Raw genomic sequence first — 27,560 nt, forward strand, 5'->3', positions numbered from 1 at the left:
TTTTTAAAGAAGAACTTCCTGTGAGTTTAACTGTTGCTGAGTATCTTTTCTTTGCCTTCATCTCTAGATTTCACTTCGGATCAAGTTGAACGGCAAGGCCATTCCTGTGCACATGGAAGCAACCATCAATCCAGGTTCCTCCAGGCTTTTGTTTGAAAGCTCTTTATTTTAGCAGGTGAGCCTCAAGCTCTTAAATTTCAAAAATAAGCATGACTCCACTCAAGTGCCGTTCTCAGAAGCTGGTTGGTTTCTGAAATGCCTGAACTCATTATCCTCATGTTGAGGTTTCCGAGGCTGACATTTCTCAGCCCCTCACCGGCACTGCTCAGTCACAGCTCTGTCACCCTAGGAGCTCCCCGTGGGTCCTTAGGGCTCCAGAAGAAAATAATCAACATACAGAGCCAGAAAACAGAGCAATTAACTAAAGGCAGCTGACCTTCAAAGAGACACAAACTCAAACTGAGAAGTTTCTATCCGGAGATCTTTTTATTTTGAATACGAGATTCTTGTGAATTAAAAAAAAATGTGTAACTGACTTTAAAATTCAGTGATAGATACAGACAAACATGAGGTATTGGATGAGCAAGACTAAGTCAAGCTGAGAAAAAGAACACCTGGTGTATATTACGTTGGCTAAGGATTTCTTTGTTTTTCTTATTCTCCTAGCCCATTTTTCTGTTTGAAACAAGAGGCATGAAATTTGTTGATTCAGTCATTACAGCAAGAGTAGCTACGTGAGATCAAGACAACCCTCTGAGCTAGTTTCGCCACAAGAACCCAAATCAATCACCCCAAGTATAACTGTAACCTAGTAGGTTATATCGTTATAATTTTGATCATCAAAAGGGACTAGAGGATTCAAATCACAGTACAATGATTGCATATTGTATTCCAAACTGCGCTAGTCTAATCTAGACATGCATTAAACCTGTGAGTGTTAGGATTTGGGCTGGGCAAAGAGAACAGACACAAAGGTTACTCAGGCATGTTTTATCTTCAGAAAATCTCTAACAGTAGGATATATGAACTGGCATAGGGCAGGCACTGCTCTGTTTATGCAAGCAGTCAGCCAGCCACTGTCTTTAAATGAATAATTAAATGCACGGAATACCCACGAAGCACTGTATTTGGTGCTTCCTACACATACAATTTTCCTTGAATCAACTAGCCTATCTCCATTATTCTTTCTACAGTCTAATCAATTTTTGTTTTGGAAAATAGCCAAGTTTTAACAAGTTCTGAACTGAATATAAGAAGAAACTTTTAAAAAAGAAACAAAGGGACTTCCCTGGTGGCGCAGTAGTTAAGAATCTGCCTGACAATGGAGGGGACAAGGGTTCAATTCCTAGTCTGGGAAGATCCCACATGCCCTGGAGCAACTGGGCCCGTGTGCCACAACTACTGAGCCTGTGCTCTAGAGCCCATGAGCCACAACTACTGAAGCCTGAGCGCTTAGAGCCCGTGCTCTGCAACAAGCCACCGCAATGAGAAGCCCGCGTGCAGCCGAAAAGACCCAGTGCAGCCAAAAATAAAATAGAAATTTAAAAAAATAGAAAAGTAAAAAAGAAACAAAATTTCTGGAAAAAGTTTTTAAAAAATAAGGAAAATTCCAATTATTTTAATAGTGTCTTGACTAAGAAGCTCTAAGTTTTTCTAAGACAATATTTTTTTCTAGGGAATGCAATCATGTTTACAATTTAAATAGTTTCTTCAGTGGTCATACACAAACCACTTACATAGATAACAAATAGTGGAATTTCTGCTCCCAGAATTCAAAAAATCATGTGGGTAGAAGCAATTGTATGTGGGGCCATTAAAACTTCTAATAAGAGAAAATACGTATTTAGTTAACATACTTTCTCATTTCTCCAATCTAATTTTATAATTTAAAGTCTGATTCTATAAATTCAAATAATTTGTAAGTTATCTGAAACTCATTACACTTTTCAAAACTCAACCAAAAAAGAAAAAAGGCAGAGTATGTATAACTGTAATAAAAATGAGAACGTTTGATTTTTAGAATGAGACATGTCTTAGAGTCCCACTATATCTAAATAACCAACAATTAAAACAAAGTGAAACCTCAAGCATTCACAAGATTTTTGAACTATGTCTAAATGCTATGTGACAATAGGTAAAACTATGGGCTCCTCTAAGCCACTGTTTATCAAGGCATGGCCTAACCTTACACTAGAACAGCATTAGTTTGACTTGGGGAATACTTGCTGAAATGCAGCTTGCCAAACCTCACACAAGTACTACCAAATCAGTATCTCATGGAGGATGGGAAATCTCTATTTTTAATCAAGCACCACAAGTGATTTTGACACACACTAAACTTTGTAAAACAGTGCAGTAAAATTTTAGTTATGGATAACAAGGATTCGGTTTAGAGAGCTTCAGAATGGAATCAGAAGCTTTGGCTCTATCCCTCTTTCTATCTTCTCAGGGAGATGTTTTCTTTTAACCCCTAGATTTCAGGTCATTCTGTACTAAATGAGACTGTGTATTCTTAACATCCCAGTAATACCTTGATAGCACCAATATCTTATAGTCCTACTTCTGGCTCTCTGTATAAGGAAGGTATTTTTTTGATGTCACCAAAGATTCCTACCACCCTTATTTATACTATGTCCTTCTTCCGGGTTTCAGCCAGCCTGGTCCACTTACCTATCACAAAAGCCCTGTGTTCCATCTATGAGAAACCTTGGCTGTTTCTCCTTGTCCTCTTTGCTTTGGTTAAATCACTTTTTTTTTTTTTTATCAGCTTCTTTTATTGTTAGTATTAGAGTATGAATGTTTTAGAGCAAAAACCTACTTAGTTGAGCTTTATTTTATTTTCCCTATCATCTTTTGAATTAAAAATTATTTTCAACTTTGAGGTATAACTGACAAATACAATTGTAAGATATTTTAAGTGTACAGTGTGATGATTTGATATACATATTGTGAAAGGATTCCACTCATCTAGTTATTAACACGTCCATCACTATATATACAGTTTGGGGGCTGTGGTTTATGAGAACATTTAAGTTCTACTCTCTCAGCAAATTTCAATTATACATACAGTGTTATCACCTGTAGTTACCATGTTATGCATTAGTTCCTCAGACCTTATTCATCTTATAGGTAAAAGTTTGTACCCTTTTACCACCCTCTCCCTATTTCCTCCACCTTCCAGCCCCTGGCAACCACTTTACTACTCTGTTTCTATGAATTTGACTTTTTTTCTTTAGATTTCACATATAAGAGATACCATGCAATATTTGTCTTTCTCTGTCTGACTTATTTCAATTAGCATAATGCCCTCAAGGTCCATCATGTTGTAGCAAATGGTAAAATTTCCTTCTTTCTCATGGCTGAATAATATTACTTGTGTGTGTGTGTATGTGTGTGTGTGTGTAAATATATGTCTGTGTATATATATATAATGTGTGTATATATATATATATATATATATATATATACACCACATTTTCTTTATTCTTCATTCATTTATCCTTTCATGGACGCTTAAGCTGTCTTTGTATCTGGCTATTATGAATAATGCTGCAATGAACATGGGAGTACAGATACCTCTTCGAGATAATGGTTTTGTTTCCTTTGGATATATACCCAGAAGTGAGATTGCTAGATCATCATTTTGTTTTTAAGGTGGAATGCATATCACTCTCTCATGACATACTTCCTGGAAAGTGCATCATGCCATGAGCCTAATTCCAACCTCTAAAAGCCACTATAAGCAGACAGTCTCTTTTTTTCAAAGATGTCCTTGTATATGTTCCACTAACTTCTTATTTCTGAACCAGGAGGCACCATTAGAGCTAAGCTCATTCACAGATCAGAAATCCACTTATCCATTTTAAAAAGATGTATTAATTGCCTGTAATGAGCCGGGCACTGTTTCATAGCAGTGACCCCAAAAGACATGGTCCCTGACCTCATGAAGCTTAATTTCTATTAAAGGGGATTAAAAAAAGAAAGAAAATTAAAAAGTAAAATAATATAAGATAGTGATAAGAGTTATGAAGAAAATAACAGTAATAATAGTGATGGCAGAGGTGTGTGTGTGTGTGTGTGTGTGTGTGTGTGTGTGTATGTGTGTTCCATTTTAGATTGGGTGCACAGAAAAATCTTCTCTGAAGTGGGGAAGATAAGGAGCCAGCTACAGAAAGATCTAAGGGAAGAGAACTCAAGGAAAAATATCCAGCTAACACAAAAGACCTATGGCCTATTCAAGGAACTGAAAGACCTGAGTGGTGCAAAGCATAGGGAGGACTGAGATACAAGAGCTGCATGGTGTGAGACCCCTGAAGGCCATGGTCAAGTGAGTCAGAGAAAATACTGTGGGGAAGATTTTTAATTCTAATAGAAACAAGAGGCCACTGAAGTGTTTCATGTAGGAGAGGGACCTGGTTTGAGGGTAAGATGACTCCAGCTGCTATCTAGATACTGGAGTTTAGAAGATGAAGAAGGAAAGGCTGTGGGCCAGTTGGGGAGCTCTTGGGGTGAGACATGATGATGACTTAAGTTAGGGAAGCAGCAGCGGAGGTGGATGAAAGTGGGCAAGTTTAGGATATGATGGTGGTAGAGCTACTAGGCTTTGATGGTGGGTTGCAGGTGGGAGTGATAAAAACTGAGACATTAAGGATGCCTCCTAACTTTTTGGCTTGAGTAACTGGGTAGATGGTGATGTCATTTACTAAAATCTGGGAAATCTGAGGAAAGAAGATGGGAGTGGGAAGGAACAAAGAATTTCTATCTAGACATGTTAAATTTGAGATGCTTATTGAATATCCAAGTGTGATAAGATCAATCTGGAGATATAATTCTGAGCACCAATGCATAAAAACATCTTTTAAAGACATGGGATCCATTTTCTTAGGGAGAGTTTAAATAGGGATGAAAGATCAGGGTAGAGCTCAGGGGCAGACCAAATTTAGAGGTCTCACAGAGAAATATGAAAGTGAAAAAGAGACCGAGAAAAAAATGGCTGGTTGTACGGGTTCAAGAAAGCTAAGAGAAAAGAATTCTCAATATGTTTTAAAGAGGAAGTGGTCAACTATATCGAATACTGCTGAAAGGCTGAATAAGAGGAATACCTCGGAAAGGTCACTGGTTTTGGCAACACTAAAGTAACCCGGACAAACCCTGAGACAAATGAGTGAATTATCTCTTCAAAGCCTAGGCATCTAGCTGGGCTGCAAAAGAAAATGATCGAAGAAAGGTAGAATGGTAAAAAGGAAGGAGATATAAAGAAAATCTTAGCACAGGTTCAGACCCTTATCAGATTTTAATCTTAAACTGTCATACAAGAACAACTAACAATAGAATTAAAAACAAAACAAATATAACATACTATCTGGCACATGCCTTAAATCAGTCTAAAGATGGAGCTTAGAATTTATCAGCACAGGATAAAAATGTTATTGCTCCTAATTCAGGAGACATAAGGAGATTTTTGAAAAGACTTCTAATTAATTATTGAACAAAGAATAGCCAAGCAAAGTCTACTAATGCACTGCAGCTGTGTAAGTACTCCTAGGAGGACTTACCACTTCCCCCTCTGCCCAGAGTGAAGCTCCAAAAACCTGATGATTAATACCACCTGATGATTAATACCAATCTCCCATTTGTTAGACAGCCCAAACCACCCTTTGTCATTTAAATTGCACGGAATTTGAATCTGCATAGATTGCAAGTAAAAAAATGGAATCTTGAAGCCACATAAAATAATCACACTTCGTCTTAAAACAGAACATATTAATCTTTTCTGGCACTGCTCCCCCACTGAAACCACATATCTCAATGCTATTCTTCGGGTGAGTCACGCTGTAAATTTCCGGTTGACTTATCCACAGAGAGATGGCACCACATGAAATAGAGCCCACGGAAACTTTAGAGGGAAGTGAGCCTTCATGTCTTCACCTTCTGCTTTGGCTCTGACTTCAGATATATTATACCAAGACCGGGGCTGAAATCCAGAGCTCTGAAAGCCCAGCAAGTTGCAAGAGTGAACCAAGGCTCTTTCATACTCATTTCTTAAACGGATTCTCCAAATTGCATCCCAAGATCTGCTTTCCTCAAAGCGTGGTTCTTTTGCCACATTCACCTGGTCGTTGGTGCTTTAAAAAAAAAAAAAAGAAGCAAATCCCAAAACCCCACTTCACACTTATACACCAAAATCTGCAAGGGGGAGGCACAGGCAGCTGCATTTCTAATAAGCTCCCTTAGTGTTTTCTAGGTACTCTGAAGCCTGAGAACCCTTATCCTAATTTGTGTACTGTGAGATGATACTGCAGGATTTTTGTAGGGTAAGTTTTTTCACCTTTTGTTTCATGCTCCAGCTCATTTTACACCACACTGCCAGATTATTGTTCCTAACTTGCTGTTGGAATCATTTCCCTACCCTGACCAAAAGCCTTCTGGGTGCTTCATGAAGAATAATGTCCAGACATCTTATTGTGATGTTCAAGGTTCTTAGTCATAGCTTCAGAATTTGCCCTTCCCACAGTTGAATTTTCACCCAAATAAAATTGCTCAAATACCCAGTACCTGTCCTACAGGCTTCTACCTCCCTGCTTCTAACTTGCTCTTTACTTCTAGAAAGTTACTTTCCCATTTGCCCACAAGCCCGAATCCTGTCTTTTCTTTGAGGTTGAACTCATGGAAGCCTATCCATTTCTTTCCTGCTGGAAGTAATCATTTCTGTGAACGTCATAGTGTTTTATCTCTGTCTCTTGCTACAGGGTGTATGCTTTCTACCTTTTATTATATGATAGTGTGGATTATTCTTTTGTCTGCCCAGCACCCTGCAGAAGCTGGGAACAACAGCCCCTTTCTCTATGTTGGCATCAACAATATAAGGTTTCCACGGGACTGTCACAATTTTTATGTAATACTGCCTTCAGGCCACATTAGTTGATCTAGAAGTAGATGCCTGACACAAACTATGGCTCCATAGTGTCCCACCCCTTGACAATGATTGATTGTTCCAGGATGGGCACCTTGGGCCAATCATAGCCCTTTCTCATCTAGATTTTGTTGCACAGGTCATAGGTAATTGGTTCAGGATTGGCACATGACCCAAACTAAACCTCTGGATTGAGAGTCTGAGGTCAGAGTATTCTCTCCTCTGGCTCCAACTGTGCTGTGTAACACTGGGAAGCAGTCCACAGCTGTGACCATGGGATTGGGCTTCCCCCAGTTTAGAAGGCCTTGGGATGGCGGAGACAGGCATCTAGTCAGGGTGAGGCTGGAGGCCACTTCAAAGTGTTATTCACCACCGCCCTCAGGGACAAGCAAGGGGACCTTGTGACACTTTGGGGGAGCCATCACCACACAAATAATTCCTCTGCTTGCTAGCTTATTTCTACTGCTTTATTAGTTTTTCTTTGCATGGTGATGTGGAGTGGTGGCGAAAGGTTCATGCTACATTTATAAAAAGTTGAAAGTAATATTTGCAAAAGATAGTATTTATTTTCCCCCAATTTATCCTGGTGCCTCCACCCTTTCTCTGTCTTTCTTTTTGTCTCTGAAAAGTTATTAGATTGCCTCCTTTGGGGAGGGGTAGGGAAGAGAATTTTGAGAGCAGGAGAGATCTGGACTGCTATGGCAGAAGGAGGGGCTTCTACTGTGGGTTAAAAGAAATAGGGGCTAAGAATATAGAATGTATAATGAGCTTTGAAGACATTATAATTTACTCTAGGCCCAGTTTATTTTCAATTGAGCAGGAAGAATATATAGAGTATATTTCCCATGAATCTGTAAATGATTCTGCTTTGCATGATTCATTATGTTTTTGGTTGGTTTATTTTTAAACCAGACTGAAGTTATAGAAAAGCACATTCAAACAGATATACTCATCAAAGTATCATGGCAATAGTCCCCATAGCCATGTTGGAGCCTTTCAGGAATTAAAAACAGAGAATATAGAAAATAACTTCATAGAGAAGGCAATCTTCCTGAACCTAAAGGATAATGATATATCAATTTAGGGTAATGTCCTCATACACAGGCATATCCTATTTAAACCCTTTTCATAAAGGGGCCTTTTATTCATATTCTTCCTTAAAACCAAATACTAAATTTCCTTTGGTAAAACAAACAAACAAAGGTGTTATGGACAATGAACTCCAAAAGAATGAGGAGTGAGACAGTTACGGGTAGTGACAGAGTGAAGAAGAATATAATAAAAATTCACATTAATACAATATTGTTATGTGAAATACATAAAGGCTGTAGAGAGACTTCCCTGCAATCAAACAGTAGTTTCATCTAAAGGGAAAAATACTTCAGCTAAAGCATGGTAGGTTTTTGGGGGGGTTTTTTCCAAATTAAAATATAAAGAAGTATTGTGTGACTATAATAAAATCAAATGAGAACTTACTCTTAAAAATTATTTAAAGTTCCTATAAGGTATACTTTTGTGACTCAACAGTATAATACTATTTGAAAAGATGTTAACAGTTAACCAGCAATGCCCATCTGGGCAAAAAAAGGTTATTTAAATACCATGCACTTTGATGAATGACCTTTTAAATGGCCTTGCCCATTTTGTACTATTAGTTTTCAGTCATTTCAGGGTAATGCACTGAATCAGAAAACAACAGCCCACTGAAACCATGCCTTTAGATGTAAAGAATTCATTCATTTAATGGCATTACCATTCCCTATGCAGTACATAAACTTTCTTTGTTTGAAAGACTGAGCAAATACCTTTTTTTTTTTTCATTTGTTTTTTGTTTTAATGTCAAAAGAGGCACACAATTAAGTTTGTTTTAAAAGTCTCTGGACCAAATATTTTAAGATTAGAACTTTTCTTCGGCCAGAGACTAGATAATTCCATAATGACTTGGAGAAATGACATAATCTATAATCTTATTAGTTTATTTTTGAAGTGAAACTTAATTTAGTGAACAACCAAAATAAAATCATGGCTCATTTGAGAGGAATCTTTCATTTTCCTGCAGCTCCTCAGCAAATACTAGGCAGATAGAGTTTAAAGCCTCTGCAGGAAATAGGCAAATACATTTCACAACGAGGGAGATTTAAGTAGCTTTGAAAATGGTTCAGTTAAAGCTCTTCAACTGTAAATAAAATCACTGGAGGTCTATGTAAAACTTTAGCCTAATGTTGTTGTTAGTCTAAAGTAAATTCTAGTTAATGATCATTATCTTTATGAAAATCAGGTTTAGTGATTAAAAAAAGACTAAGCCCACAGTTCCACCACTTGACGAAGGCTTATAATTTCCCCTTTCCTTCCACTGATCATAATACCATTATATTTATTTTAATATTGTAATTGTATTTAAAGGGAAGATCAGTTAATGTAAATTGAAATTAGTGCAAATATACTACATCATTCCTTCAGCGAAACTAACAATTTCTTTTTGCTTTTTAAAACTATTTAAATGTTGAACTATAGCCTACATGTTTACATTTTAAATAATAATATTAAATAACAATAGTAAAAAAGAAATTTTTAAACCTGCTTTTCTATCAGTGAGTTTAACAATCAAAGTACTTACATAATTTATTTCCTTCTCATTAGCCTCTGCATTCTTGGATTCACCGTCACCTTTTGTAATACGTGAGAACTTTAGAAAAAGAGCAGAGAAGGCCTGTGAAATCGGTGGGTAGTGGATCAGCTGACATGGATGCAAAGTGTAAGAGAACAGAATTTTCATGGAATAATACCTGCCTGTAAGTTTTAATGAGTCATGAGCAAGGCTCAGTTCTCTCTCCCAAGGTCAGAACAGCAAGTCTAATCAGTATGACGCAGCACAATTCTCACCAGATAGCCAGGCTGCCCGCTGCAATGTCTCTACAAGTACTTTGCAAACTAAAGAAGCTTGGAGACATCATGTTGTCACTTTTTTTGGTGTTCCACATAAAGGTGATCACCAAAATATCATTGTGATTTAAGCTCATCATGCTTAATTTTAAGGTTTGATCCACCACAGGTGAGCGTGAAGGCAGCTCAGTGTTTCAGCTGGGGAACTTTTCTAACAGATATGGTGAGTTAATTCCAGTCAGTGGAATCTAACATGCATCCAATCAATTCTTGGTTCCTAAGGACTCTCAAATCAACACACTTCTTCATATTGTTATGATTGCCACCTTAGTCTGGGGACTAATCATCTCCCACTTGAACCAATAATATCATCGAGTAATTGCATTCTCTACCTGTAGTCTATTTGCAATCTAATCTTTCATTCATAATGTTCCCAGATCAGTCTTGCTGACATGGCTCTTCTTAGTCATTACCCTCCTGAGCAAAAAATTTAAATGGCTTTTTAGTGCCTCTTAAATTTGCATGTATATAGTTCAGGATATGATATGCATAAAAAGCCTTCTACAGACTCTTTCTGTGGACAACTATATGGAAATTGAATCCTCAAACTGTAAAAAGATTTACTTTTATAAAAATATGTAATAAGATTTAATTCTTTAAACACTTAAAAATTCAGTTCTATTCAAATAATTTTTATATAATTTTTATGTTCATTAGTAGTTATTTTATTTTGCCTTTTGATTTTAAAAGGTACTTTTGATATTTTACAAAAAAAATTTTACAAAAATTTGAAAATATTTACTTTTCAATTTTTTTCATTTACTTTTCATTTACATTTCAATAAATATATATTCAAATTTTCTATACTCTAATTCAATTAAATATTTTAATCCTTTATATAATTATTAAAAGTAAAATGCAAATTATGTGAAAATCTTTATTATAACAAGATAGTGATTTTGCTAAAATGGAGGTCAGAAAAATTTTATGAATAAACATATAATCATTTATGAATTACATGTGTCTTCATATTACACTTTAAAACATCCCAGGCCTTCCAGCAGAATATGCAGACTTACAAAAATTAAATTCAGTCATCTTTGATATGTTTGCTGCTTTTAGCCATGTGTAGGTATATTTATCAAGTTAAGAGAAAGGAACACATTTAACAGTTTATAAACTTGATTTACAGCTATAAAATATTTAGATATGTGGTATGTGGACCTCCATGCCCTAAGCCCCACAAATATTAGAAAGAGACCTGCTGTGAATAATGTGTAGCCACTGAGGCCAACTTTTAATATTTTTATGTAGTTATTAAAAATATTCGATTACATTTCAGACATAAATGGTATACAGCATAATATAATGAACAGCTATATACTCACCAGCCTGCTTAAGATTTGAGACAGTACCAGTAATCTGGTGTCATTGTACACCCCTCTCCAACAACATTCACTCCCATCCCTTCCAAAGGTAACCATTATCCTGAGGTTTTTTTTTTTCCATATATATATATATATATTTTTTTAATTGGAGTATAATTGCTTTACAATGGTGTGTTAGTTTCTGCTGTATAACAAAGTCATTCAGCTATATGTATACATATATCCCCATAGCCCCTCCCTCTTGCATCTACCCCCCACCCTCCTTATCCCACCCCTCTAGGTGGATACAAAGCATGGAGCTGATCTCCCTGTGCTATGCAGCTGCTTCCCACTAGCTATCTATTTTACATTTGGTAGTGTATATATGTCCATGCTACTCTCTCACTTTGTCCCAGCTTACCCTTCCCTCTCCTCGTGTCCTCAAGTCCATTCTCTACAACCATGTTTTTATTCCTGTCTGGCCCCAAGGTTCTTCAGAACCATTTTTTTTCTTTTTTTTAGATCCCATATATATGAGTTAGCATACGATATTTGTTTTTCTCTTTCTGACTTACTTCACTCCATCTGACAGTCTCTAGGTCCATCCACCTCACTAAAAACAACTCAATTTCATTTCTTTATATGGCTGAGTAATATTCCATTGTATATATGTGCCACATCTTCTTTATCCATTCATCTGTTGATGGACACTTAGGTTGCTTCCATGTCCTGCCTATTGTAAACAGAGCTGAAATGAATATTGTAGGAAATGACCCTTCTTGAATTATGGTTTTCTTAGGGTATATGCCCACAGTGGTATTGCTGGGTCGTATGGTACCTCTATTTTTAGTTTTTTAAGGAACCTCCATACTGTTCTCCTTAGTGGCTATATCAATTTACATTCCCACCAACAGGACAAGAGGGTTCCCTTTTATCTACACCCTCTCCAGCATTTATTGTTTGTAGATTTTTTGATGATGGCCATTCTGATTGGTGTGAGGTGATACCTCATTGTAGATTTGATTAGCATTTCTCTAATGATTAGTGATGTTCAGCATCCTTTCATGTGTTTGTTGGCCATCTGTATATCTTCTTTGGAGAAATGTCTGTTTAAGTCTTCTGCTCATTTTTGGATTGGGTTGTTTGTTTTTTTGATATTGAGCTGCATGAGCTGCTTGTATATTTTGGAGATTAATCCTTTGTCAGTTGCTTCATTTGCAAATATTTTCTACCATTCTGAGGATTGTCTTTTCATCTTGTTTATGGATTCCTTTGCTATGCAAAAGTTTTAAAGTTTCATTAGGTCCCATTTGTTTATTTTTGCTTTTATTTCCATTTATCTAGGAGATGGGTCAAAAAGGATTTTGCTGTGATTTCTGTCATACAGTGTTCTGCCTATGTTTTCCTCTAAGAGTTTGATAGTGTCTGGCCTTGTTTTAAGGTTTTTAATCTATTTTGTGTTTATTTCTGTGTATGGAATTAGGGAGTGTTCTAATTTTATTCTTTTACATGTGGCTGTCCAGTTTTCCCAGCACCACTTATTGAAGAGACTGTCTTTTCTCCACTGTATATTCTTCCCTCCTTTATCAAAGATAAGGTGACTGTATGTGTGTGGGTTTATCTCCGGGCTTTCCATCCTGTTTCATTGGTCTATATTTCTGTTTTGGTGCCAGTACCATACTGTCTTGATTACTGTAGCTTTGCAGTATAGTCTGAAGTCAGGGAGCCTGATTCCTCCAGCTCTGTTTTTCTTTCTCAAGATTGCTTTGGCTATTCAGGGTCTTTTGTGTTTCCATATAAATTGTGAAATTTTTTGTTCCAGTTCTGTGAAGAATGCCATTGGTAGTTTGATAGGGTTTGCATTGAATCTGTAGATTGCTTTGGGTAGTATAGTCATTTTCACAATGTTGATTCTTCCAATCCAAGAACATGGTATATCTCTCCATCTGTTTGTATCACCTTTAATTTCTTTCATCAGTGTCTTATAGTTTTCTGCATACAGGTCTTTTGTCTCTTAGGTAGGCTTATTCCTAGGTATTTTATTCTTTTTGTTGCAATGGTAAATGGGAGTGTTTCCTTAATTTCTCTTTCAGATTTTTCATCATTTGTGTATAGGAATGCAAGAGATTTCTGTGCATTAATTTTGTATCCTGCTACTTTACCAAATTCATTGATTAGCTCTAGTAGTTTTCTGGTAGCATCTTTAGGATTCTCTATGTATAGTATCATGTCATCTGCAAACAATGACAGTTTTACTTCTTTTCTGATTTGGATTCGTTTTATTCCTTTTTCTTCTTTGACTGCTATGGCTAAAACTTCCAAAATTATGTTGAATAATAGCAGTGAGAGTGGGCAACCTTGTCTTGTTCCTGATCTTAGTGGAAATGGTTTCAGTTTTTCACCATTGAGAACAATGTTGGCTGTGGGTTCGTCATATATGGCCTTTATTATGTTGAGGTAAGTTCCCTCTATGCCTACTTTCTGGAGGGTTATTATCATAAATGGGTGTTGAATTTTGTCAAAAGCTTTTTCTGCATCTATTGAGATGATCATATGGTTTTTCTTCTTCAATTTGTTAATATGGTGTATCACATTGATTGATTTGCGTATATTGAAGAATCCTTGCATTCCTGGGATAAATCCCAATTGATCATGGTGTATGATCCTTTTATGATGCTGTTGGATTCTGTTTCCTAGTATTTTGTTGAGGATTTTTGCATCTATGTTCATCAGTGATATTGGCCTGTAGTTTTCTTTTTTTGTGACATCTTTGTCTGGTATTGGTATCAGGGTGATGGTGGCCTCATAGAATGAGTTTGGGAGTGTTCTTCCCTCTGCTATATTTTGGAAGAGTTTGAGATGGATAGGTGTTAGCTATTCTCTAAATGTTTGATAGAATTCGCCTGTGAAGCCATCTGGTCCTGGACTTTCGTTTCTTGGAAGATTTTTAATCACAGTTTCAGTTTCAGTGCTTGTGAGTGATCTGTTCATATTTTCTATTTCTTCCTGGTTCAGTCTTGGAAGGTTGTGCTTTTCTAAGAATTTGTCCATTTCTTCCAGGTTGTCCATTTTATTGGCATATAGTTGCTTGTAGTAATCTCTCATGATCCTTTGATTTCTGCAGTGTCAGTTGTTACTTCTTCTTTTTCATTTCTAATTCTATGATTTGACTCTTCTCCCGTTTTTTCTTGATGACTCTGGCTAATGGTTTATCAATTTTGTTTATCTTCTCAAAGAACCAGCTTTTACTTTTATTGATCTTTTCTATCGTTTCCTTCATTTCTTTTTCATTTATTTCTGATCTGATATTTATGATTTCTTTCCTTCTGCTAACTTTGGGGTTCTTTTTTCTTCTTTCTCTAATTGCTTTAGGTGTACAGTTAGGTTGTTTATTTGAGATTTTTCTTGTTTCTTGAGGTAGGACTGTATTGCTATTAACTTTCGTCTTAGAACTTCCTCTGCCGCAGGTTTTGGGTCGTCGTGTTTTGGGTCATCGTGTTTTCATTGTCATATTTTTCTAGGTAGTTTTTCATTTCTTCTTTGATTTCTTCTGTGATCTCTTGGTTATTTAGTAGTTTATTGTTTAGCCTCCATGTGTTTGTATTTTTTACAGTTTTTTTCCTGTAATTGATATCTAGTCTCATAACGTTGTGGTCAGAAAAGATACTTGATAGCATTTCAATTTTCTTAAATTTACCAAGGCTTGATTTGTGAACCAATATATGGTCTATCCTGGAGAATGTTCCATGAGCACTTGAGAAGAAAGTGTCTTCTGTTGTTTTTCGATGGAATGTCCTATAAATATCAATTAAGTCCATCTTGTTTAATGTGTCATTAAAAACTTGTGTTTCCTTATTTATTTTCATTTTCGATGATCTGTCCATTGGTGAAAGGGGGGTGTTAAAGTCCCCTACTATGATTGTGTTACTGTCAATTTCCCCTTTTATGGCTGTTAGCATTTGCCTTATGTATTGAGGTGCTCCTATGTTGGTGCATAAATATTTACAATTGTTATATCTTCTTCTTGGATTGATCCCTTGATCATTATGTAGTGTCCTTCTTCATCTCTTGTAACAGTCTTTATTTTAAAGTCTATTTTTGTCTTATATGAGAATTGTTACTCCAGATTTCTTTTGATTTCCATTTGCATGGAATATCTTTTTCCATCCCCTCACTTTCAGTCTGTATGTGTCCCTAGGTCTGAAGTGGGTCTCTTGTAGACAGCATATATATGGGTCTTGTTTTTGGATCCATTCAGCCAGTCTATGTCTTTTGGTTGGAGCATTTAATCCATTTCCATGTAAGGTAATTATCGATATGTATGTTCCTATTACCATTTTCTTAATTGTTTTTGGTTTGTTATTGTAGGTCTTTTCCTTCTTTTTCATTTCCTGCCTAGAAAAGTTCCCTAAGCATTTGTTGTAAAGCTGATTTGGTGGTGCTGAATTCTCTTAGCTTCTGCTTGTCTGTAAAAGGTTTAATTTCTCTGTCAAATGTGAATGAGATCCTTGCTGGGTAGAGTAATCTTAGTTGTAGGTTTTTCCCTTTCATCACTTTAAATATGTCCTGCCACTCCCTTCTGGCTTGCAGAGTTTCTGCTGAAAGATCAGCTGTTAACCTTATGGGGATTCCCTTGTATGTTATTTGTTGTTTTTCCCTTGCTGCTTTTAATATTTTTTCATTGTATTTAATTTTTGATAGTTTTATTAATATGTGTCTTGGTGTGCTTCTCCTTGGAATTATCCTGTGTGGGACTCTCTGTGCTTCCTAGACTTGATTAACTATTTCCTTACCCATATTAGGGAACTTTTCAACTATAATCTCCTCAAATATTTTTCTCAGTTCCTTTCTTTTTCTCTTCTTCTTCTGGGACCCCTATAATTCGAATTTTGGTGCATTTAATGTTGTCCCAGATGTCTCTGAGACTGTTCTCAATTCTTTTCATTCTTTTCTCTTTATTCTGCTCTGCAGTAGTTATTTCCACTATTTTATCTTCCAGGTCATTTATCTATTCTTCTGCCTCAGTTATTCTGCTATCGTTTCCTTCTAGAGAATTTTAAATTTCATTTATTGTGTTGTTCATCATTGTTTGTTTGCTCTTTAGTTCTTCTAGGTCCTTGTTAAACGTTTCTTGTATTTTCTCCATTCCATTTCCAAGATTTTGGATTATCTTTACTACCATTACTCTGAATTCTTTTTCAGGTAGACTGCCTATTTCCCCTTCATTTGTTTGGTCTGGTGGGTTTTTACCTTGCTCCTTCATCTGCTGCATAATTCTCTGTCTTCTCATTTTGTTTTACTTACTGTGTTTGGGGTCCCCTCTTTGCAGGCTGCAGGTCTGTAGTTCCCGTTGTTTTTGGTGTCTGCCCCCTGCGGGTGAGGTTGGTTCAATGGGTTGTGTAGGCTTCCTAGTGGAGGGGACTGCTGCCCGTATTCTGGTGGATGAGGCTGGATCTTGTCTTTCTGGTAGGAAGGACCACATCCAGTGGTGTGTTTTGGGGTGTCTGTGACATTATGATTTTAGGCAGCCTCTCTGCTAATGGCTGGGGTTGTGTTCCTGTCTTGCTAGTTGTTTGGCATGGGTTGCCCAGCATTGGAGCTTGCTGGTCATTGAGTGGAGCTGGGTCTTAGTATTGAGATGGAGATCTCTGGGAGAGCTCTCGCCGATTGATATTATGTGGGGCCAGGAGGTCTCTGGTGGCCCAATGTCCTGAACTCTGCTCTCCCACAGAAGCTCAGGACCGACAACCAGCTGGAGCACCATGACCCTGTCAGCCACATGGCTTCAGTCACTGCTCTGCAGCTTCAACTTCAATAAGTAATTTCCAATGTTTTGCTTCAAATTCATCTTCTATAACATAAGAGGAATTATCTTATCTTGAGTGTCTTTTTTTTTTTTCCCAAAAATGAAGAGGACACTTTACAAACTTACTCATCCCAGAGCAACTCACTGCTCCACACGCCAGCAGGCAAGGCCTCCAGTTGGAACTGGAAGCCACTGTCAGCCCTATCCTGAGTTTTTTATTGCTATTTTAAATATCAAGTTCTTTAAAAGTGTGTTTTCTGTTTGTTGATGAGGTCTAGACCTATTTGATCACTGTATGTGATTGCTCTTATACTAATAAACTTGCAGAACTGTCTTAGTAATTCTGCAGATGCTTCTTAGATTTTCTTTTTTTGTTATTAATTAATTAATTTATTTTTGGCTGCTTTGCGTTTTCGTTGCTGCTCACGGGCTTTCTCTAGTTGCGGCAAGCGGGTGCTACTCTTTGTTGCAGTGTGCAGGCTTCTCATTGCAGTGGCTTCTCTTGTTGCGGAGCACAGGCTCTAGATACACAGGCTTCAGTAGTTGTGGCAGGCAGGCTTAGTAGTTGTGCCTCATGGGCTCTAGAGAGCAGGCTCAGTAATTTTGGCACACTGGCTTAGCTGCTCCACAGCATGTGGGATCTTCCCGGACCAAGGATCCAACCTGTGTCCCATGCATTGGCAGGCAGATTCTTAACCACTGCATCACCAGGGAAGTCTGCTTCTTAGATTTTCTAATTAGACAATAATATACTTGAGAAAAAAAAAAGAAACTGTGGAATTTTCCTTTCCAATCGCCACATCTCTTATTTCTTTCTTGCCTTAATGTGCACGGGCAATGATCTTTGGCACAATGTTGAACAGAAGTGGTAAGAGAACCTTCTTGTCTTGTGTCTGATTTAAAAGGGAAAGCTTCTAACATTTCTTCATTAAGTATGATAAGTACTGTAGGCTGATGATATTGTTTTAAGAAGTGGAATGATGTGATCAGAGTTCGTTTCAGAAAAATTCTTAGTGATAGGAGGATGAGTTGGAGCAGAAATACCTAGGAATCATATTACAGAAATCAATGTTCTTCAGCGAAAAAGCCATGGGGCCTGTGATATCCTATCAATAGAACACACTACATGGTTCTAATTCTGACCACTGAAATAAAGAATTGCATTTTCACTTGCTTGATTCACCAAGTTAGAAAAATTTTAACAAAACACAAACCCACATGGGTGTTCCAATGGATAATATCTAAAACTGTGGTTACTGTGATTCATTACAGCCTCCATTACACAGAAAAAAGTCATCCAAGTCACTGACAATCAAACTGATCTTTTAATTCTCTTGCAAGTTTTGTTTTTCAGGAAAAAGAAAAAAAAAAACAAAAAACCAATAAGATGCTGATACAAAGCAAAGTCATTTTTAGGATTACCCAACAAAAGCTTTAGGAAAATTAAAAATTTCTGAAGAAAGTCATCTCCCAGAAGCTCAGTCGAAATACAAAGTCATTTCCATAGTTTTGTGCTTGCATATTATAAGACGTAGAGCCCAATTACTCAGTAAATATTTCATAAGTAAATATCTATTTAAATGAGGAAATTCAATCTCATACCTTGAATCACAGTATATTCAATAGCTGATTTTTTCTCCTTGTATTGTCTAGGCTAGGCAGTAGAAGATTTTCCTTCTCTTTTGGGCTCCTTACATCTTCCATTTTATTTTTCTATGTAGACATGTAATGTAGACACTGATTATGTCTTATAAATAATAAAATAAGGATTTCAATCCCACTTAAAAAAGTTTGAGAACTTATAAAATTGCTAAATTAATAATACTGCATATATTTCACTAAATCTTGTTTCCTGACCCACTGTCAGTAAATATAACATTTCTGGTGTAATGGACATGCTTAGTTCTAACTAAATGGCCCAAAGGAACAGTATCTGCCATAGCAATGAAGTCTAATGACAATTCTGCTGACATCTCTCCTTTCTGAAAATGAAATCATGTGGAAAATGATTTCTACACTAGCAGAATAATTAAAACAGAAACAAAATTTGATTTGGTAGAAATGGAAGCTTAGTTTGTCTCTGTGTTCTCTAGTTGATATTATGTTTCCATGTTCTTTTTAAAAAATCATATATATTTTTTGATGTTCTAACTGTATTTTAATTAGAGCCAACCAATAGCGATGCTAATCCTTAGGTACTTTTGTGGGGTTTTTTTTTCCTTTCCTATTTCTTTGTTTTGAATATTGCTCCAGAGGGTGGGCTCTTTTCTGAGACTTAACTATCTTTGGATATACAGATATTTTAATTATTATGGCATTTCTTTTCATTGCCTTTGGTCTTTTTATGAAATGCATGCCTTTGTCTACACCAGCCAAATAAGAATTATACCTGAGTAAAATATGTGAGGTTGCTAGGTTCCGGCACTGTTTAAAGGAATTGCGAAAAACAATTGAAGGAAAACCCCAAGGTAAGGTTTTATAATTTTAGGAACCAAGGGACTTTTGTCACAAATATTTTTCTATAAATAGAGCTTGCTTTAGTTCCTCACAAAATTTTTAATGAACAAAAGCATGTACCACAAGGAAACAAGAAAATACAATCAATTAAAGTCCAAGTAACATGTTTCAGAGAAAGCGTGAACAGAACACTTTATTTGGATCCTGTCAACATAGTCTAATGACCTTTTTCTTTATTTGAAAATGGCTGATTTTAAGTAAAAGTTATTCTAGCTGCTGAAGAGAATTTACACAAGGAAAATACTACACTTCAACAATACATAAAATGAAATGTCAATTCATTCTCATATGTCCACAAGATTATTCTGCACTGTATAAACAGTGTTTTCAATGCAGCTGAAACATATTAACCACTCCAGGCATAAACTACTTCATTCACAAAACATGCAGCATCCAGAGTGTTTTATGCAATACAAGATTGTACCAAATAGTTATTATTTTCACGGATTTCAGAACACTGTTCTACCAAATCCTTCCAGATTTCATAGGTTTTTCTTATGAGTTTTCAGTACACAAATGTATATTCCTCTAAGAGGCTCTGACTTACACCTCTACTTAGACTGCTGTGTTGGTTCTGCCCTATTATTTGTCTGCCTCCTTGCAGGTAGGCCTTATACCTCAGTCACTGTTGTATCTATTGACCATCTTATGATCTTCCTAGGCATCAGGGCATCTCTTGATGACAGCAGCAAAAGGACTGGGAATACTCACAGGCTTAGTGCCCTCCTTATTATCCACAACTTGAATCTCTGTCCTTATACTCTCTGAATATTTTAAACATCTCCCCAAATTCCATTCCAACTCAACCCTTTGTCAGTTGGTCTCAAAAATGTCATAACTTCCTTTCCCTTTCTCTTCCTTTCAGCCTCCTTCTGTCTCCAAGAATCTTGTTTTGCTACCCTAGTTAATCTCATACTGTATTTCTTTTTTACCAAAAATATATAACATAGGGAGAAAATTCAAAACAGGCATGACTAATAAAACTCTTTGAAAGTTCACTTCCCACACATTACCTAATCTAGCACCCTCTTTGTAGTTAACACAATCGTCACCTCTCCTGATCCATTCTGCCCATTGGAATCCCAGCCAAAATCAATTTGGATAATTGGTAGATGCTCCAAATGTGTCTTGAAGACATAAATGAAAGGCCTGCATGATATGAACTCATAAAATTTACTTTTCCTCTCCTTGAATTTTTCAGTACTTTTTTAAAAAGTAAAAAATGTTTTGAACCTCACTAAATTCAAAAGGAATTCTATGGAATTTTAATCTTAATTTCAATGCTTTCTTACAGATTATCATTTTTACATAATTAGCTCATTTAATTAACAAACAATATTTCTAATACTCATTTATTTGAAAATTATCATCTATTAGGCATATTTCCTTCAAGAAAACATTCTAGGGGTCTAGTATTTTATTTAATTAGGCATCTATGAAATAAGAGATTAGGTTAGCTCTTTTCCAAATGACTTGGAACTAAAAAGAATTCATATTTAGTATAACTCCCTGTTTCCACTCTCAGATAGAGGCACTATATCATGCATAGTTTCTGCACCAAATTGTTCAGTCCTGCTTCATGGTTCCTACACACAAACTGTTCACAAGGTGACACTAAGACCACAAACCTAAAAATCAAAATACTTTTATACAGCGTGGAAAGGTTATCTTCACCCTGAAATGTTTAAGCCAAAAGTTTTTTTTTTTTCCCTAATATACTTTGCTCAATAAAGTTAAAATAAATTATTTATTTTAGATACTAAAAACCTAGAATTTCTGTTATGATATACATCAAATCATTATACAGCAAGCAGTGAATGTATTTCAGTGGTTTGTGACTTAAAACTAGATTAAAATAATAGAAAAAAATTGAAAGATAGGAAATGTACAAGATAAATGGAAGCCATGGAAAGGGTCCATCTGTGTTTTCACCAAAAAGAATGGACATCTATGAGACCATTTCAAATATAAGTAATTAAATGAATATTTATAATAAATGGAAGAAAGAACTGCTGCCTGCACTTTTAATTTATGAAGAGTCTGCTAATCTGAAATAGTTAAGAATCACTATCTGAAAATTCACAGCTATGGAAGATGGTGGAGTAGAAGGACATTAGCTCACTTCCTCTTGCGAGAACACCAGAATCACAACTAACTGCTGAACAATCATCGACAGGAAGACACTGGAACTCACCAAAAAAGAGAACACACATCAAAAGACAAAGGAGAAGCCACAATGGTATGGCAGGAGGGGCTCAATCACAATAAAATCAAATCCTATAACCGCTGGGTGACTGACACACAAACTGGAGAACAACTATACCACAGAACTCCACCCCGTGGAGTGAAGGTTCTGAGCCCCACGTCAGACTTACTAACCTGGGGGTCTGACATGGGAAGAGGAATTCCCAGAAAATCAGACTTTGAAGGCTAGTGGGATTTGATTGCAGGACTTTGACAGGACTGGGGGAAACAGAGACTCCACTCTTGGAGGGCACACACAAAATAGTGTGCACATCAGGACACAGGGGAAGGAGCAGTGACCTCATAGGAGACTGAACCAGACCTACCTGCTAGTGTTGGAGGGTCTCCTGCAGAGGTGGGGCGTGCCTGTGGCTCACCACGGGGACAAGAACACTGGCAGCAGAAGTTGTGGGAAGGACTCCTTGGTATGAGCCCTCCCAGAATCCGCCATTAGCACCACAAAAGAGCCTGTAGCCTCCAGTGGTGGGTAACCTCATGCCAAAACAACAGGGAGGGAACTCAGCCCCACCCATCAGCAGACAAGAGGATTAAAGTTTTACTGAGCTCTACACACCACCAGTCCAGAGCAACACCCAGCAACACCCAGCTCTACCCACCACCAGTCCCTCCCATCAGGAAGCTTGCACAAGCCTCTTAGATAGCCTCATCCACCAGAGGGCAGACAGCAGAAGCAAGAAGAAATACAATTCTGCAGCCTGTGGAAAAAAACCAAATTCACAGAAAGACAGAGAAAATGAAAAGGCAGAGGACTATGTACCAGATGAAGGAACAAGATAAAACCCCAGAAAAACAACTAAATGAAGTGGAGATAGGCAACCTTCCAGAAAAAGAATTAAGAATAATGATAGTGAAGATGATCCAGGACCTCAGAAAAAGAATGGAGGCAAAGATCAAGAAGATGCAAGAAATGTTTAACAAAGACCTAGAAGAATTAAAGAACAAACAAACAGAGATGAACAAACAATAACTGAAATGACAAATACACCAGAAGGATTCAACAGCAGAATAACTGAGGCAGAAGAATGGAAAAAGTGACCTGGAAGACAGAGTGGTGGAATTCACTGCCACAGAACAATAACGAAAAAAGAATGAAAAGAAATGAAGACAGCCTAAGAGACCTCTGGGACAACATTAAACGCAACAACATTCACACTATAGGGGTCACAAAAAGAGAAGAGAGAGAGAAAGGACCCGAGAAAATATTTGAAGAGATTATAGATGAAGACTTCCCTAACTTGGGAAAGGAAATAGCCACCCAAGTCCAGGAAGCACAGAGAGTCCCAAGCAGGATAAAGCCAAGGAGAAACACGCCGTGACACATAGTAATCAAACTGACAAAAATTAAAGAAAATGAAAAGTTATTAAAAGCAACAAGGGAAAAATGACAAATAACATACAAAGGAACTCTCATAAGGTCAACAGCTGATTTCTCAGCAGAAACTCTACAAGTCAGAAGGGAGTGGCAGGACATATTTAAAGTGATGAAAGGGAAGAACCTACAACCAAGATTACTCTACCCAGCAAGGATCTCATTCAGATTCGACAGAGAAATCAAAAGCTTTACAGACAAGCAAAAGCTAAGAGAATTCAACACCACCAAACCAGCTCTACAACAAATGCTAAAGGAACTTCTCTAAGTGGGAAACACAAGAGAAGAAAAGGACCTACAAAAACAAACCCATAACAATTAAGAAAATGGTCATAGGAATATACATATCAATAATTACCTTAAACATCAATGGATTAAATGCTCCAACCAAAAGACACAGGCTCGCTGAATGGATACAAACACAAGACCCATATATATGCTGTCTACAAGAGACCCATTTCAGACCTAGGGACACATACACACTGAAAGTGAGGGGATGGAAAAAGATATTCCATGCAAATGGAAATCAAAAGAAAGCTGAAGTAGCAATACTCATATCAGATAAAATGGACTTTAAAATAAAGAATGTTATAAGAGATAAGGTGGGGCACTACATAATGATCAAGGGATCAATCCAAGAAGAAGATATAACAATTATAAATATATATGCACTGAACACAGGAGCACATCAATACATAAGGCAAATGCTAACAGCTATAAAAGAGGAAATCAACGGTAACACAGTAACAGTGGGGGACTCTAACACCTCACTTACACCAATGGGCAGATCATCCAGAGAGAAAATTAATAAGGAAACACAAGCTTTAAATGACACAATAGACGAGATAGATTTAATTGATATTTATAGGACATTCCATCCAAAAACAGCAGATTACACTTTCTTCTCAAGTGCACATAGAACATTCTCCAGGATAGATCACATCTTGGGTCACAAATCAAGCCTTGGTAAATTTAAGAAAATTGAAATCATATCAAGCATCTTTTCCAACCACAACGCTATGAGATTAGAAATAAATTACAGGGGAAAAAAATGTAAAAACACAAACACATGGAGGATAAACAATGTGTTACTAAATAACCAGGAGATCACTGAAGAAATCAAAGATGAAATAAAAAATTACCTAGAGACAAATGACAATGAAAACACAACGATCTAAAACCTATGGGATGCAGCAAAAGCAGTTCTAAGAGAGAAGTTTATAGCAATACAATCCTACCTCAAGAAACAAGAAAAATCTCTAATAAACAACCTAACTTTATACCTAAAGGAACTAGAGAAAGAATAACAAACAAAAGCCACAGTTAGTAGAAGGAAGGAAATCATAAAGATCAGAGCAGAAATAAATGAAATAGAAACAAAGAAAACAATAGCAAAGATCAGTAAAACTAAAAGCTGGTTCTTTGAGAAGATAAACAAAATTGATAAACCTTGAGCCAGACTCATCAAGAAGAAGAGGGAGAGGACTCAAATCAATAAAGTTAGAAATGAAAAAGGAGTGTTACAATGGACACCACAGAATTACAAAGCATCCTAAGAGACTACTACAAGCAACTCGATGCCAATAAAATGGACAACCTGGAATAAATGGACAAATTCTTAAGAAGGTATAACCTTGCAAGACTGAACCAGGAAGAAATACAAAATATGAACAGACCAATCACTAGTAATGAAATTGAAACTGTGATAAAATCTTTCAACAAACAAAAGTCCAGGACCAGATGGCTTCATAGGTGAATTCTATCATTTAGAGAAGAGCTAACACCCATCCTTCTCAAACTCTTCCAAAAAACTGCAGAGGAAGGAACACTTCTAAACTCATTCTACAAGGCCAGCATCACCCTGATACCAAAACCAGACAAAGATAATATAAAACAAGAAATTGCAGATCAATATCAGTGATGAATATAGATGCAAAAATCAGCAACAAAATACTAGAAAACAGAATCCAACAGCACATTAAAAGGATCATACACCATGATCAAGTGGGATTTATCCCAGGGATGCAAGGATTCTTCAATAGACACAAATCAATCAATGTGATATAACATACCAACAAATTGAAGGATAAAAACCATATGATCATCTCAATAGATGCAGAAGAAGCTTTTGACAAAATTCAACATCCATTTATGATAAAAACTCTCCAGAAAGTGGGCATAGAGGGAACCTACCTCAACATAATAAAGGCCATATACAACAAACCCACAGCAAACATCATTCTCTATGGTCAAAAACTGAAAGTATTTCCGCTAAGGTCCGGAAGCGAGACAAGGATGTCCACTCTCGCCACTATTATTCAACACAGTTTTGGAGGTCGTAGCCATGGCAATTAGAGAAGAAAAAGAAATAAAACGAATACAAATTGGAAAAGAAGAAGTAAAACTGTCAGTGTTTGCAGATGACATGATACTATACATGGATAATCCTAAAGATGCCACCAGAAAACTACTAGAGCTAATCAATGAATCTGGTAAAGTTGCAGGATACAAAATTAATGCACAGAAATCTCTTGCATTCCTATGCACTAACAACAAAAGATCAGAAAGAGAAATTAAAGAAACAATCCCATTCACCATTGCAACAAAAAGAATAAAATACCTAGGAATAAATCTACCTAAGGAGGTCAAAGACCTGTACTCAGAAAACTGTAAGACACTGATGAAAGAAATCAAAGATGACACAAACAGATGGAGAGATATACCATGTTCTTGGATTGGAAGAATCAATATTGTGAAAATGACTATACTACCCAAAGCAATCTACAGATTCAATGCAATCCCTATCAAATTACCAATGGCATTTTTTACGGAACTGGAAGGAAAAATCTTAAAATTTGTATGGAGACAGAAAAGACACCAAATAGCCAAAGCAGTCTTGAGGGAAAAAAACGGAGCTGGAGGAATGAGACTCCCTGACTTCAGACTATACTACAAAGCTACAGTAATCAAGGCAATATGGTACTGGCACAGAAACATAGATCAATGGAACAGGATAGAAAGCCCAGAGATAAACCCACGCACCTATGGTCAACTAATCTATGACAAAGGAGGCAAGGATATACAGTGGAGAAAAGACAGTCTCTCCAATAAGTGGTGCTGGGAAAACTGGACAGCTACATGTAAAAGAATGAAATTAGAACACTCCCTAACACCATACACAAAAATAAACTCAAAATGGATTAAAGACCTAAATGTAAGACCAGACACTATAAAACTCTTAGAGGAAAACATAGGAAGAACACTCTTTGACATAAATCACAGCAAGATCTTTTTTGACTCACTTCCTAGAGTATATGGAAATAAAAACAAAAATAAACAAATGGGACCTAATGAAACTTAAAAGCTTTTGCACAGCAAAAGAACTATAAACAAGATGAAAAGACAATCCTCAGAATGGGAGAAAATATTTGCAAACGAATAAACAGACAAAGGCTTAATCTCCAAAATATATAAACAGTTCATGCAGCTCAATATTAAAAAAACAAACAACCCAATCCAAAAATGGGCAGAAGACCTAAATAGACATCTTTCAAAGAAGGCATACAGATGGCCAAGAGGCAAATGAAAAGCTGCTCAACATCACTAATTATTAGAGAAATGCAAATCAAAACTACAATGAGGTATCACCTCACACCAGTTAGAATAGGCATCATCAGGGAATGTACAAACAACAAATGCTGGAGAGGGTGTGGAGAAAAGGGAACCCTCTTGCACTGTTGGTGGGAATGTAAATTGATACAGCCACTACGGAGAACAGTATGGGGGTTCCTTAAAAAACTAAAAACAGAACTACCATATGACCCAGCAATCCCACTACTGGGCATATACCCAGAGAAAACCATAATTCAAAAGGACACATGCACCCCAATGTTCTTTGCAGCACTATTTACATTAGCCAGGTCATGGAAGCAACCTAAATGCCCACTGACAGACGAATGGATACAGAAGATGTGGTACATATATACAATGGAATATTACTCAGCCATAAAGAGGAATGAAATTGGGTCGTTTGTAGAGATGTGGATGGACCTAGAGACTGTCATACAGAATGAAGCAAGTCAGAAAGAGAAAAACAAATATTGTATATTAACGCATATATGTGGAATCTAGAAAAATCGTACAGATGAACCTGTTTGTAAGGCACCAATAGAGACACAGATATAGAGAACAAACGTATGGACACCAAGGGGGGGGCAGTGGGGGTGGTGGTGGGATGAATTGGGAGATTGGGATTGACATGTATACACTAATATGTATAAAATAGAACGAATAAGAACCTGCTTTATAAAAAAATAAATACAATAAAATTCATGAAAAAAAGAAAGAAAATTCACAGCTATGTACACACACATACAAATACAAAATTTGACTTTTATGTGATTTCCTTTTATAGCAAGCAGAAAATTCATCAATATTTAT

General features: G+C 36.7%; 1 long non-coding RNA gene across 1 annotated transcript in view; it reads right to left on the reverse strand.

Annotated features, from left to right (window-relative positions):
- The window catches only part of LOC309632524, a 185,049-nt gene extending 169,615 nt beyond the window's left edge, over positions 1 to 15,434 (reverse strand). The window contains exon 1 of the long non-coding RNA XR_014246940.1: positions 9,531 to 15,434. This is a non-coding gene — a long non-coding RNA (uncharacterized lncRNA). The remainder of the gene's footprint in view (positions 1 to 9,530) is intronic.
- Between the last annotated feature and the right edge of the window lie 12,126 nt (positions 15,435 to 27,560).

This window comes from Balaenoptera borealis (assembly GCF_965194805.1).
Source record: "Balaenoptera borealis genome assembly, chromosome: 7".
Lineage (NCBI taxonomy): Eukaryota > Metazoa > Chordata > Mammalia > Artiodactyla > Balaenopteridae > Balaenoptera > Balaenoptera borealis.